At 38.6% G+C, this 9,170-nt stretch overlaps 2 protein-coding genes across 2 annotated transcripts in view; one reads left to right on the top strand and one right to left on the bottom strand.

The window, feature by feature from the left end:
- The window catches only part of LOC137996668 (serine-protein kinase ATM-like), a 194,784-nt gene that overhangs the window by 22,586 nt on the left and 163,028 nt on the right, over positions 1–9,170 (top strand). The window lies entirely within an intron of this gene.
- The window catches only part of LOC137996667 (snake venom 5'-nucleotidase-like), a 14,626-nt gene continuing 14,004 nt past the window's right edge, over positions 8,549–9,170 (bottom strand). Inside the window, exon 7 of the mRNA XM_068842187.1 lies at positions 8,549–9,170. This exon is cut by the window's right edge and continues 1,644 nt beyond it. The gene's annotated coding sequence lies outside the window, so the exon portion shown is untranslated.

Here is a 9,170-nt window from a genome sequence, read left to right as displayed (position 1 = left end):
TTTCCTTATTTTTGTTTGCTTCTTTCTTTTTGTTTCTTTTTCTTTTTGCCAGTTGGTGTTCTTAACAATGTTTCTGTTAAGTTTGAATTGTTACTTTCACATTGTTAACAGAGGAGTGCCTGTAAACTAGCTTGATAGCTAAGTGCACTTCCACCATAAACAAAGCATTTTCATGTTACATTTACATTTACATTTACATTTTTCTCCAGCTGGGACACACGGTCAACCAACAGCTCAAAGGCAACACACACAGTGGATGCTCACACAGCTGAAGTGAGCGTAATATTTAACAATTTAACATTAATTTACAATGTACACTATGTAAATTAACAATAACCTGCAGTGGGGTACAGGGCAAGCGTTGTGGTGAGAGCACTCGCCTCCAATGTGGCCTGGGTTTCGTTCCCTCTGCAACTTAAGTGGGTTGAGGTTGTTGGTTCTCTTTTCTGCGCTGAGAGATTTTTCTCCGGGTATTCTGGGTTTCCCCTCTCCTCAAAAACCAACATTTTGACTTGATTTGTGTTAATTCTTAATTTCAGTTTACACTGTCCCCAAATTATTAGTGCTCCAGTGCTAGACTGACTAGACATGTAAATATACATGTAGTTCCTTTCCTTTTCTTTTCTATTTGTACCTGTCCTAATGGTGGCTTAAGTTACTGTACTTGCAAATTTTAGTTTTAGTTGATAGTTAGTTTTTAAGATCCACTAAAATTTAATGTATTGTAATGAAATGATTTTAATTTAAACTGTACAAAATGTATGTGTAGGTGGTTTATGAAATTCTTCAGTTGTGATCCAGTTTCTGCATTCTGTAGGTAAACTGCTTATCATTCAATCCTTACAGTGAGTTCATTCTTGCGACAGGATCAGCAGATAAGGTACACGGTATATACCAGCAGATGTTATTTCTTTGAATCGAGAATGCAAGACGTGCACCCTTTTTTGTGTCTTGTGTAATTTAACAATGAATACACAAGAGTTTTTTTCAGTCACATGTAGTGGCAACAGGTCAGTGACTGATATAACAAAGTCATGGTTTAAAATTTAATAGCAATGCACATTCTCTGAAAGAACCTTGGAACTTAAAACTCTAATGATAACATTATCAATGTGATTTATGTAAATACAGCATAATTTCTGTTGCTGTTCAGAAAGTTCTTTGATTTTATGGTAAATGAATCATTGGCAAAAGAAATTCCCAAAGGCAAAACTATGTGTTACTTGTACTGATGATGCATAAGAAAATTATTTTTAAAGCCAAGGTCATCAGCAAAAAAGTTACACTATCTGTTTTTCAGTTCATCCAAAGTTAGAGTGTAAACTCTGGAAAATAGCAGTTACGTTACAAAAAAATGTGGGGGAAAAAAAAAAATGAGCAGAACCTTGAACACAATTTCAAAGCCAAAATGTAAAATACAGTGTATACAGTGTACTGTTATATAAGAACTTAATGTCATCGGAGCCAAATAATAATTATTTAATCACACATGTATGCAGAGATACATGTACATTTATGGGAAATTATCATGGTTCCTTCTACATGTACATTAACTTTTAAACCAGACGTTTTGTTTCATCATTTTCTTGTTAGACTGTTGCTTTGTGGGATCTGCGGAATCTCAAACTGAAACTCCATTCATTTGAATCACATAAAGATGAAATATTTCAGGTATTAAAAGCTATTTTGTCCTTGTTTTGGTTTAAAAAAAACTATTAAAAATTCATCTCAAGGTATGACTTTGTTCTTATTGTGATGTGTTATGGTCATCAAATTGTTTTTGTATGATCAAAGGGCAACTGTAAGATGTAATACTTGTACATCTTACAGTTGTCCATTCTTCAAGATGATGCTATCTGGGAAATTTTAAAGTGAAAATAAGTGATTACAAGTAGTTTTCTGAATGAAATGCATTCTTTGATAAGTTTTCAAACAATTGTGATTATAAATGTGTCTTGTGGTTTATACTTATATTTTCTTGGTATTGTGTAGTTCCAGAAAATATCCATACCCCCACCACGGAGGGAGTTTCATATAGGACCCCCCACCCCTTTGGATTTTCCATTTTAGCGAGGATGCGGTAACCCCCCCCCCCCCCCCCTCCTCCCTGAAAATTCCAAAAAATGTCGAACACCCCCTGTACCCCCTAGAAATGATGTTCTTCAAAGCAAACAGCAAACAAGAGGCCGTGTATCTACCGTCAGGCACGTATTTGAGACAATATGATAAATGTTGCGTACATGCGTAAGTTAAAAGTCGCGAATTACCCTAAATACACAACCTTAACTTTATTATTTTTATGTATAAAGAAGCTGGTCTAAAACGTAAAATACAGTATTGCCAGTATTCGAAGAGAGCTACTACCATACTAAGTTGCAAATAAACAATTTTTTGAGCTGTTTACAAAATGTGTGAAACATTAATTTCGCGCACTTGAAATGGACACAATCGCAAGCACATTTACAAATGTAATAACGCATTTTTTACAAAATTATGTAATGAAGAAGAGAAAAAGAGAGACTAATGAGTTAATAGCAAGTTTTCTGTACTCATCTCACCAAATGACAGCCTCTAATGTATAAAGGATGCTTCACAAGTGCAGCGATTCTCGATAAGTATCCAGCAAGAACATTCATTGGCAAGTTACCAGTCCATCACGGACAACTGCTACTAATCTTTGGAGACTGGTAATGAGTAATGGCGGCTCCTTTCCAAAATCGTCTTTATTTCACGGTTTTATTTGGTGCTGGTTTGCCACCAAAGCACTATTAAGAAAAAGGTAAACCTTCTTTGGCAACAGCATTAATAAAAGTATCATAATTTAACTACTTAAAACTTCAGAACGTCCCACGAAAGTTGGTAAGCGGTGCCTTCTAACATATGAAGTGAGTCGATCGATTTCCTCCCATCTGGACGTGAATTTCGCCTCAAACGGAACCCCCTCCCCTCCAGAATTTCCCGGGCCTTTGACCCCCCACCCTCCTGGAATTTTTTCATTCCCGCCGTGGTGGGGGTATGGATATTTTCTGGAACCACACATTGAAGGTTCATCTAACATCAAGGTCAATAACAGGTCAATATCTGAATATGTCAGACCTAAAGATTTTGAGTTTTCTCTTTTTTTTTTAGTCATGGAAGCAACATGACTGAGTGTTCCGCTTATTGGACTGGAAATCCAAAAATATCTTGTTGAAGTCTCTCTTTCAACTCCTCTGCTGTGGTTGTATGCATACAATGTAGCCAAGGCAACTGGCTAGTTGTACCAGTTGGAGTTTCTGAGTCTGTTTTTGCCTTTGACATGTCCAACAGGAAAGCAACAGTTCTTGTTGTTTCAGTGTATTACATGTAATACACCAAGCAACAATAAAGTTTTAACCTCGTTTTACTGGTGTAATTATTTTGTGCAAAAAAAGTGATGAACTTAAGCCCACCTTTACGTTGTCATTGTTTTTTTGTTCGTTTATTTGTCTTTTTACTCAAGGTCCAGTGGTCTCCACACAACGAAACAATCCTTGCTTCCAGTGGAACAGACAGACGACTGCATGTATGGGACCTCAGGTATTTTGGAACCTCCTCATGTATTGAGTGAATGAGTTGCTCGAAGTTGCAGTTTTCACTTTTAAAAAAAACCCAGCAATTTGGTTGGCCAAAATTATTACATTGGTGTATTACTGTAACATTTTATAATTCGGAAGATGATTTTACTGATGTTATGCTTCAGTCAGAAAAATTGATTATTAATCAATCTAATGATTGATATTTCTTAGCAAAATTGGCGAGGAACAGTCGTCTGAGGATGCTGAAGATGGTCCTCCTGAACTACTGGTTGGTATTATAGAGAAACAAACTTTTTGTTGTGTGTTCTTGGAATTAGTGCCTTGAACACTTCAACATTTATGTATTTTGCTGAACATGTATAAAGCCCCGTGCAAACAGACGCAACATTGTTGACCAACAATGTTGGGGGTTGTTCCATCAGTTTGCATTGGGCTTAACCTTTCAACTCCCAGTGGCCACTTTTAGATTCCACTCTGTCAAACACCAGACAATTTTACTCGTCAATGAAGGTCCCCTCGGGCCTTAAAGGGCTAACAATGTCCCCATTAAGAGCCAAGAGCTCAGTCTCACATACCTTTCCCAAAAGGCCAATTTCGATGCATTAAAATAGGCCTTATGCATGATGGCTCAAACATTCACCACAGAGCCTTGTTTGCACAAAATTAGTTGCTCCTTTGGGATTCAGCTGAAGCTAAAATTTACAAGTTTGATTTTCAAAAATTGTCAAGGCTTGGTGTTGAAATCAGCTAGTCAGACGTCATCACGCATAAGGGGCTATTCAGTCTAAGACAAAAGGCACCACCTCAAGGCTCCAGGGAAAAAAACTCATACAAATCCTCGGCTTCCTCGCCAGGTGACTTAGGGCACTGGGCGTGGGCAACCGGTCTGGGGCACTGGGTCTGGGCAACGGGTCTGGCCAGTCAGCTCTGACAAGAGGAAAGTGCCCGTAGTTGTTTTATGTACTGTTTAATAAACGAGCGGGAGTTTTTTATCGGATTAAAACTACGAGGCAAAGCCAAGTGGTTTTTGACCCGATAAAACACAACAAGCAAGCTTATTGAACAGCTTCAAAAATTTTCCACAGAAATTGTGTCCCTCTGGTATGGGGGCCCATAGAGGCAATACAACTAAGTAAATTAAATAGAAGAAATATAGTTCGTTGAACAGATGTGAATATCACGGTAAGATATACATTAAAATATCTATTTGTCAGTACAAAATGAAGTCCCAGTGGAAATATTATGTTTGTATTGTCTCTATGGGCCACCGTACTCTGGAGTCCAGACAATGGCACAAAATGTGAGAGGAAGATATTGGCATACAAGAAAAACAAGTCGGGCCTCATAATTACTATTCTTTGCATAAATTCTAATGAGGAGTGTATTTTTGGGTTTAAAGCTCGGTCATCACTTCTTTCCATCCCTCAAACTGACATTTCCCTTTTTATTCAACTTATACGACGTACAGTCTACTTTAGACTTCAAATCTACTTCAACGAAACAAAGATTTAAAACAAGCTGAGAAGATTCACAGAAGGCGAGGCAAAGAGTTGAACCCGGATCGCTGGCTTCACCTTGCAGTTTCCGATATCCACTAGACTAACGAGGCAACCTCCCGGAAAGTCGAATTTTTTATAGTATTGAAATAGTAGTGCCCAGCAAAACAATTGAAAGTTAACCGTCTTCAACGGGGTTTTTAGACCTAAATACTGTAGATCAGCGCGGCATAGCTTAGAAACGCTATTTCTTGTTGAATTAAAGCTGTAATTCTGCCTGCTTTCGTTCTTTTTAGAGCGGTAAGCTTGTCATTAGTAACATGGGATATTGCGTCGTGTAATTGTTACGAAATGTTCAATGTCAGTTTGAGGGATGGAAATTAGTGTTTACCTTAAAGCTCATGCACGCGAAGTGAGAGCTTGTTAGGTTCATGAATTATTAATGAGTTTTTGAATGGAACAAATGCATGCGAACCCGAGTGGCGAAGATGCATAGCTCACTTTTGATAAGGTCATTTTTGCGTGGTTGTTTGTGCAAACAGTTAGTGAAAAATGGCGAGCGACGGATTCGTTAATTCTCAGAAGGTGACATAGACTCCTTCTTTGAGGAACAAGAAAATGCTAACACGGAGAAGAAGAAATGCGAAGAATTGAAGAAATTACAGCCGCCGAGCTGCGATTAAGTTTGTGCTTGAAATTAGTTTTTTTGGCTCTGTTAAAACGAAAATTACCCGTTGGCTTGAAGATATGAATTTTGTTTTCTTCTGTTAAAAACAATATTTTACTCACTCGCTGATCTACTGTTTTTACCACTCGAGATTAAACTCGTATGTTCGCGCGGCGTGTAATATCCTCAATTCACTGGTTCATTGTCCATTTGCAGTTTATTCACGGTGGTCACACAGCAAAAATATCAGATTTTTCCTGGAATCCAAACGAAGCTTGGGTGATATGCAGTGTGTCAGAAGACAATATCATGCAAGTCTGGCAAATGGTAAGCAATGTCATTTGAAAATCCCAATTCGTCGTCGGCGATATCTTCTTCCTAACATTATTTTTAACACATGGACAATCGTTAGTCTTAAAATATACTGTTTAAATTTTTAAAAACTAGACAAAACTTGAGCATTCAATGTGTACAGATGACTTCAGAATTACCACGGGTCATCTGAAAGGGAAGAATGCGACATGAATTGGCGAGACGTTAATAACTTGGAGGCATAAACTATTACTAGCCATTATGCATCACATTGTCTCGCTGGACAACCTTTCATACCGAATGTTACATTTTTCCATCAATGAGGTGTCGACGGCCAAGGCAACGACAGCAAATGTTTGCACGCCGAGGAAACATTTTCCTCGTTTGCGGGCGCCTCTCCTACAACAACGACGTGAATTCACCAAATTTGAGGTTTTGACGACAACGCGAGCGTACAAATGTGAATCAAAGCATTTTCTATTTTTTTCTCAGAAACAGCGCGTACCAATTTACTTTTAGGATACTTCGTCCTCATTGCACAGCGTGAACAAGATATATGGGTTATTGACCAAGGTTGTTCTGTCAAGATGGGTAGATATTGGCGAAGTTCTTTTTTGGCGTGTTTCGTCTCGGTCCATAAACACGCAAAAAAAAAAAAAAAAAAAAAGAACGAGGCCAATATCCAGCCATCTTGACCGAACAAGCTTGATCAATAAAGGATTTATGATATGGGATAAAACACCAAAAAATGATCTTGCGGGACCAAGCGAGAAATCCCGAGCGGGCAAGATTGCTCCATCTTGCTCGCTCGGGTAGCCAATCACAGCGCAGGATTTGGTTCATCTTTAGTCATATCAGAACGATTATCGCGAAAGACTGATGATAGAGCAAATTAGCCAATCATAACGCTTGTCACTAAGCAGGAAAGGAGGTCAACGCCAAGCGCGGGAAAATGCTGGGGAGAAAGTTACAATGGGCCTTGCGCGTGATGACGTCTGACAAGCTGATTTCACCACCAAGCCTCGTTTGCACGAAATTATTTACATCACTTGCACGTGTAATACTGTTCGCACGTGGGGTTTCTTTTCAAGTTTGCTCCTTTGGGATTTAGCTCATGCTAAAATTTAGGGTAGGGTCGTACCTCTTGTTGAACACTGGATTTCATTGGCTGCATAGTGTCTGACTTCCTATTGTTTTATCTGCTAAATCCATTGTTATCTTTGTTCGTTCTGTTGTTTTTGGCCAATCCTGAATCCCGTTCAATCAGGTACGACGCCACCCAAAATTTACAAGTTTGATTTTCGAATTAGCAAGTCAGACGTCATCACGCATAAGGGCTATTATTTTTCCTTTGACCTTGATTGGCTGAGAATGTGGCACGTGATTTTTACTCAAATCACAAAGCGTAACACCGCAAAATTAAAGCAATCGATTTCTGGTTGAGGAAAGCTATAGTTATTACAGTTATGGCGTCCTTTGATAGAATTTTTCTTTTATGTATTGCTCTTTGATTTAAGCTCAGTATTACATCAAGTATTTAATTACCTTTAAACTGTAGAAGTCACATATTTTTTATTTAGAATTAAATGAATTATACCTTTTCAGTTTTTTGAGACTTGTGAATAGTCTGGACTACCCACACGATTAGCCGAAAGCTACCTGTATTTTTAATAAGGCTTAAGAACTTAACGTAATGTAATAGCCCATTTTTGATACATTAAAAATTCAGTCCAAAACAAAAGGCGACATTTCGAGGCTCTGGGGAATTGACTTTTTTCACCATCCCGTAATGCAATACGTTTTGGGGGTGTCTTTACATAAAAACAATACAAGTTACTCTTGAAACTGTATCATGCTTTAATGAACTGGATATCCATTGTTTTAATAACCCCCAAAAAGAACTGTATTATGGGATTGGTGAAAAAGCGAATAAACTCATGCAAATCCTTATATTTATTCCCCAGAGCCTCGAGATGGTGCCTTTTGTATAGGACTAAATTTTAATATATCGAAAGTGGGCTATTCACCTTCTATCACTCGGCGGCCATTTTGGAGTCCGTGGGGAATAAAGGCTTTGCACGTCTAGCCTCACAATGGAAGAGAGGTTTGACGTGCAAGATCTTTTGTTTGGACATTGAGTGATATGGGTCAATTTGATGTGAAGAAATTTTTCGCGCTTTCGATGCAATTGGTCTAACGTTTGTTTGACTTTGTTTTGATTTTTAGGCGGAGAACATCTACAATGACGAAGAACTCGATACTCCCGCATCGGAGCTCGAAGCCGGGGCTTCTTGAGACCCGCCTTGTACTGTCTAATTGCTTCCGCAACTGAAATTTTCGTGCAATGTATGTAAAGTTTAACTCCTGTCCGTCGTTTGCTACATGTAGTTGTAAATTGCAAATAAAATCTTTGTGAACAAGTTTACCCAAGAATTGTCGCCTAAATTTTACATAACTGTGTCGAAACTGTAATATGAGTTGCGGATTTTGACGTGAGTTAGCCTTATTAAGTCGAAATTTAGCATCACCTTTAGGTGAAACGCGAACGGCAAAAGTGATCACGTGACCATGATTTTCCCGCCATTTTCTGCGTTTACCGGCTGCCGCTTGCCGTTTCTTCTTGAAAGAAGGCATTTTCGCGTTTGCCGTATACGCGGAATTTTCTTCTCGTTTTCCCTCTACATAACAAGTTGTATGGAAAATAAAGAACCCGAAAACCATTTTCCGGTAAGTGAAACAAGGAAAAAATGAGTTTCATGGTTATAGATCGTTCATATCTGGCTCCTTATCGCAATTTTCTGCATGAACTCACGTTGACTTTGTTGACTCACCGCAAAACCACAGGGAGACCAACACAAACAGTGTGTCTGTGTGTCTGTATGGGGAATATTGAGGAGTCCTAATATCGTAAACTTACATCGAGAAATGACTATGTTAAAGCTCAAAATAAACGTAAACCTACCTCAGTTTTTGTGTTCTGTCATTTCTGCGGCTGAAAATGGCGAATTTGAGCGATTTGGTGGGTTTTTCGTTGACCGTTACTGCACGTTATAAGAAGGAGACAAGGGTGGAAAGCTCATTTTCGACAGCGCCAAGCCGATTTTCATCCAGAAATTAGAATCGCCCGGCTTTCAAATC

Source organism: Montipora foliosa, chromosome 3 (genome assembly GCF_036669935.1).
Source record: "Montipora foliosa isolate CH-2021 chromosome 3, ASM3666993v2, whole genome shotgun sequence".
Lineage (NCBI taxonomy): Eukaryota > Metazoa > Cnidaria > Anthozoa > Scleractinia > Acroporidae > Montipora > Montipora foliosa.
Note: the sequence above shows the minus strand (reverse complement) of the source record. Positions and strands in the feature narration are given on the sequence as shown.